A 6,375-nucleotide genomic window follows, 5' to 3' on the forward strand; every position below is an offset into this window, starting at 1 on the left:
GCCAAAGCGTGGACAGGGAGGTTGAATGTTTAATACTCAATCTTAATTAGCATATCATAATCAGGCCTTACTGGAAGATAGTTTCCCTAAGCAAATCAAAACATGCTTTAAATTTCCGTAAAGGTTGCAGGAGTATATAAAGACAAAAGTGGACTTGTTTTTGATTACCACAAGAGAAATGTTAAATGCATACTCCAAACTGTCAAGGACAAATAGTTGAGTCTATTATATTGGCACTTAAGTAAAATATTCACCTTTTAAAATATTGAAGCATGTTTTCTTTATTTTTATTGCATAGCCTTGAGGTCATTAATAACGTGTATGTGGGGGAAGAGTTTGAATATTGTATTGGCTCACAGTCTCGCACAAACACACACGTATAAATATTCTGTTGAATCACCGGTATTTTAGTGCTTGTGTAATTTGCTCAAACAGCATGCAAGCTGTGATACACAAAAAGCAAACTCCTCATAGAAAAAGAAAACTCTCATTCATTCCACTGGATGCAAATATCAATGGAGATATTTTAACATTCGTCTGGCGGGTACAGGGTTTTGGAATTCATTTCATTCTTCTTCACTCACTGGGAAGAGATTAATTTGTCAGCCCAGACAAATGGGTGTGCCAATTTCTAAGTTAGTAGACCATGTAATAGAATCAATTAAACCAAGATATTCTCGTTGGAAGGTTTGATCCCCTCCACCAGCATTTTGTACGCCCCATCTTCTCTCACATGCGATGAGTTGCACGAGCTTGCCTGCTGAAGTTGAGAAGCTCGGTTCAGATTTTAATGTGAATGTGAGATAAACAGCTTTGTTTCAGTTTAAAGGATATAGCTGTCGATTTTCTATATTTTGTCTCATGTGCAGAGTCAAACCAACAATGAGTTGATCCTACTTACAAATACTGTGTGTGTATCTAAAGCCTGATATATTTCATTCCTCTATGCATTGTGAGCATTGTAAACAACTTACCTATAAAGAATTTGTGGTATGTGGCACAACAAGCTGGTTAAGCGCCGTAAGCTGAACCATGCACGCACAGTGGCGTCTGTCTTACAGGAAACCACTCTCCGGAGACTGAAAATGTGTCATTAATCTTTGGAGCTGTTTCCGTGTCCATATTCTCTGTGGCAAAGTAACATGTCATTGACATGTTTTTAATAGGTTTTAGACAACAACGGAGAAATAAAATATATCAGGCTGTGGATACAAAAACAATACTTAGAATTGTTGGTCTAGCTCTGTACATGAGATTTGTTGACAATAAGAAAAATATAGAAAATCCTCATGCCATATCCTTTAACTGTTTCTTTCTGAAAAATAAAAAGTCACTGACAAAAGTGTGTACACAGATAATACTACATGCTGTTGTTTGGCTTTTCAGCTAGTATCAACTGGGAACATTGTGGAGGCCATGAATTTAAAGATTCACACCTGTGTGCATTCAGAGAGACTCTGATTCAAACCTTGGGCTAAACTGGTAAAATATGAATGACAAAAAAAAAAAAAAAAAATTATACCTATCCTTTAATAACTACTGCTGCTGAGATGCCCTGGAGCAAGGCACTTAACCTCCCCGACTGTGTAGATGCAGCTGCTTAGTGGCCACAAGTACCATAGAGACTGTGGCTGTGCTGGGCAGCTTGCAGATCTGAATGTCTGTGCAGCTGTGTGAATGTGTTGCATTAATACAGCTGCACAAGGTTCCATATGTCGTGTCATCTTCGTAGGAAAAAAGTCGGTTTGAGAAAAGAAAATGCAGTTGTGCAGTGGACAATAATGTATAGGTAATGCATTACTTGGTAAAGTAAAAGGAAATGCACATTTTCAAGCACAGTGGCCATGCTTCGCTGTCCTGTGATCTCCAACTTTGGTGAATTTTAAGTTTCCTGATAAATTAGAAGATAAAATATTCCTTTGTGGTTTGAATGAAAGGTTCCTACTTCTTAGGCCAATCCAAACCCATTAAGAAAGTATTGGATTTTGGATTAAAATATTCCATTGCATTGTGTCAAAGCTTAAAACAGTAACAGAAGACATTAGAAGTTGATGCTTTGGAGATATAAGGTCTTCACAGGATAGCGACCAAATTTATACCATCAAAATGATTCATTTGCATACTTTGCATATACAAAAGTTGTTATTAATTGTTTTGTAGGATGAGCTATTGTGAAAATGTCTCAGGGGCTCCCTAAAAAAAGATGAGAACGGTTGCACAGTCATGGTATATAAAACATACTTGGAGCTGAAGATGAGTTGCAGCATGGCGTGAATGGCATTGTATGCATGTCATTGAAATTCCTCAACAGAAAGACAAGGGTGTAATTTTGGGGAAGGGCTTCAGGCATAGAGCGGAGAAAGGCCTCTCTGTTTGAAAGTCTGCGGCATGTTTGTCACCCACTCTGGCAAAGTGGGCCAATACTAACCACTAAAGGGTCCAATCAGGCATTTAGGGAAACATGTATGTGTTAGAGCTGGAGCGAGAAGGAAGAGCGGGGGGAGGAGGGGAGGAGGGTTGTGGAAGCAGGGTGGGGCAAGAGAGGGTGGGAGGGTGGCAGTGCAGGCGGGCAGGCGGTGGAGCAGATGTGAGCAGAGCTGAGGACGAGCTTCACGCAAAGACACAGTCCCATCGATGCCTCCGTTACAGCCTGGAGCAGGAAGGGGGAGGGAAGGAAAACAGAAACAACATTAAATTGGAAGCCGTCTTAACACACAGCCCTGTAGGACACCACACTGTTAACAGGCTATGCTTAGACTGACAGCTCAACAATGCAGAAATTCAATGTCAAACACATCCCCAAATCGTATTCCAGGTGTTTTTAATTTCGCCAGTCCAAGAATGACAGTGAAAAACAAAGGGAAAAGAATGGAAGTGAATGCATGCGTCTTCTGCACTGTGAATAGGACATGCTGACACAGAAACTGTCATGATAAATTGAAAAAACTTGTTTCTATTGGGTTTCTAGCTAGTTGCAACATGTTATCATGACAGAAAATGATTATACGTTCAAACCAGATGAGAGCCATCAAACAATCTATTTTCTCAGTCAGTTTCCTCCTATGAGCTATGGGGTCCACACAAGAAGACACAATTTCTTGCAAAAGTTAGAACAGTTTTGGCTGTTTCACATGAGACATTTCTGTGTGTGTTTTTTAACCGGGCAGGGCTCAGTTGGGAAAAGGTGATGCCACGTACTTCTGTGCGACAATCACAATTTAGCATTTGAATCAAAATCAAAATATTGCCAGCACTCTCAATCAAATCTGCGAGGCTCAGTAACTTCCTGGAGTCCCTGCTTTTTGCCTGGCAGCATCATGGTGGCAACAAGACTGCAGAGAAGTGACTTTGTCCGTGCAAGTAATAGTTAGGCACTTAAAGGACCAGTGTGTAAGATTTAGTGGCATCTAGCAGTGAAGTTGCAGATTGCAACCAAATGAATACCCCTCCCCACACCTTCCCCTTCCAAGCGTAGGAGAACCTACAGTGGCTGTAAAACTTGCAAAATACACGAAAGGCTCTCTCTAGAGCCAGAGTTTGGTTTGTCCATTCTGGGCTACTGTAGAAACATGGCAGTGCGACATGGCGGCCTTCATAGAAGGGGATCCACTCCCTATGTAGATATAAAGGGTTCATTCTAAGGTGACGAAAACAAGACAATTCTTATTTTAAGGTGATAATACACTAGTAAAAACATACTTGTGAATATTACATTCAATTTCTGCCGAGTCCGTTCTGCTAGGTGCCTAACTGCCCAAACATTTTTACACTTTGGTTTTTGTATGTATTAGACAAACTTTAGTGGTTTTGTTGGATGAATTTTGTCCACCTGTTTCCCCCTGCTTCCAGTCTAAGCCAAGCTATGCTATGCCATGCTATGCTAACTGGCTGCTAGCCATAGCTGTATATTTATTAGACAGATATGAAAGTATGAATGTATCGATCTTCTCATATAATTATCATAAGAAAGCAAATAACCATATTTTCAAAAATGTTGAACTATTGCTTTAAACTCTGTTTTAGTGCTTGCTTACTAATGAATATTTAATAATATTTAATGTTATAGATATATCAAGTTTTCAGGGGCTTTTACGTCAGATATTAACTTTTTAATATAAATATAAATATTTGCCAGCTATCTGAATATAGCCATATGCCCAAATCACCAAAAACCCTAAATGCTCATATGACATCTTGAAAATTCAAGATCTATACCAGCTTTTAAAAAAGTCTACTGTATCTATCATCACATGCTGTGAAGACCAGAATGCAAAACTTTACATCCTGGAAAACCACAATGGATCTTAGCACGTCTGAATGGCACTGTCGTTGCACATTATCTGCCAGATGGGCCAGCATAGGGCCTGCTGGAGGGGAAGACAGGGTCACATCCTCCATCCTCTTGCATTATGTAAGATTTATTTTTGGGATGTACAGTTCAAACCAGTGTGGCTTTACCAAGTGGCTGTCAGACAGTCAACCACTCTCAGACTCTTGAGTATGATGTGAAATTGCCACAGTTTGACCGCCAAAACACTCCCTCCTCAAATATGTCGGAGAGCATGCTTCGCTGGTTGCAGTTATTCATTCAGTAAGACGTTTCCACCTGATTTGATAATGAGAGTATTTTTGGCAATAGTGTTAAGTTTATTTGCTCACTGAATCAGGCCAACAGCTGCGTGGGATTTATTGCAATGTACAGGTGTTGCCAGCATGTTTCTTAGCTTCGAGGCTTAAAGGTGCAGTGTGTAGGATTTCATGGCATCTAGCAGTGAGGTTGCAGATTGCAACCAACTGAACACCCCTCCCCTCCCCCTCCACTTCCAAGCATGTAGGAGAACATACGATGGCCACAAAACTCACAAAAAATGCAAAAGGCCCTCCTAAAGCCAGTGATTGGTTTGTCTGTTCTGGGCTACTGTAGCAACATGGCAGTGCAAGATGGCGGGCTCTGTGGAAGAATTACACACTGGACTTAACAAGTGTTTCTTTACTGGCATGGCTTTGGGCTTGGTAAAGACTGACCTTTAGGACACCCCTCTTTTATGGCACACTTTATAGTGCTTCTGCTCTTTCTCTCTCTTTCTCTGTCTGTCTTCCAAACCTCTAGTCTAATGAAACATATCCACCTTAATAAGCCACGTGGGTGTCTTTAAATGAATAAAGAGAACCCCACAGTCCGTAGAGACTATGTGGCAGAGCTAATCTGCTGCTCTAAATTGGTTATTTTCAAAGACATTGTACTTTGTTTTTGCAGACTAACATCATGTTCATGAAGGTGCACAGCACAGACTTGACCTCATCAAACGCCAACAGGAAGAGGAAACTCTATAGATTGTTATATGTCTGCAATGTGTGATGTTTGGCTATTTAATGATGCAGCACTATGATTACTTTAGCTTTCGTTAGGTATCTCTTTTTACATTTTAATGTGAACCGCCATGTAATGTGAGAGACTGTCTAAAAATATGCACTGTTATCTCTGCATTTAAATTATATCACATGTCCCCCCTCTCTGTGACAGACAGTTTTTCACTGGAACAACGGTAAACACTTTTGATTTCCAACATGGTTGAACAACACCTGAGCATACAAGTTCAATTGTATTCATTGAAGATTTAAAGGACCAGTGTGTATGATTTAGTGGCATCTAGCGGTGAGGTTGTAGATTGCACCCAAATGAATATCCCTCCCCTCACTCTCCCCTTTTAAATGTGTAGGAGAACAAACGGTGGCCACAAAACTCACGAAAAACGCAAGAGGCCCTCTCTAGAGCCAGTGTTTGGTTTGTCCATTCTGGGCTACTGTAGAAACACGGTGGTGCAACATGGCGGGCTCCATGGAAGAGGACTCGCTCCTCATGTAGATATAAAGGGCTCATTCTAAGGTAACCAAAACACAACAATTCTTGATTTCAGGTGATTAAACACTAACTAAAACATACTTATTATATTCCATTTCTGCTGAGTCTGTTCCGCTAGATGCCACTAAATTCTACACACTGCACCTTTAACTATCTATTCGTGAGCTGGCAGATTCATGAAAAGGAACTCTAATGCACATGTGTAGTGATACCACATAAGCCAACATTTTAGCTCCTGTACCAAAAGAGCAGCTATCTTTGGAGTGAATAGGCGCCATCTTGAAACACAGTATCCACTTCTCACAATACATCTGCGAGGATAACCTTCTAATCAACACATCTTGTGGCAACAGTGCATTGTGGTCTATTGAGGCCACTGTTAGCAGCAAATTGCTCCTCTGTGCCTCTTATAGGATGGCTCTTTCACTGCAAAGATTGTTTAATGGTTTGTGCGAAAGACATTTACCACTGATGTTTTAGAGAGCTGAAACTTTTCTGCAATTAAATTTAAT

General features: G+C 40.4%; 1 long non-coding RNA gene across 1 annotated transcript; it reads left to right on the plus strand.

Annotated features, from left to right (window-relative positions):
* The first annotated feature begins 3,581 nt into the window (after positions 1-3,581).
* On the plus strand, positions 3,582-6,013 carry LOC122971481. Its single transcript, XR_006399481.1, has 2 exons — positions 3,582-3,742; positions 5,982-6,013. It is a non-coding gene; the product is annotated as an uncharacterized LOC122971481 (long non-coding RNA).
* Positions 6,014-6,375: the final 362 nt, after the last annotated feature.

The sequence above is a fragment of the Thunnus albacares genome, chromosome 2 (assembly GCF_914725855.1).
Source record: "Thunnus albacares chromosome 2, fThuAlb1.1, whole genome shotgun sequence".
In the NCBI taxonomy this organism is placed as follows: domain Eukaryota; kingdom Metazoa; phylum Chordata; class Actinopteri; order Scombriformes; family Scombridae; genus Thunnus; species Thunnus albacares.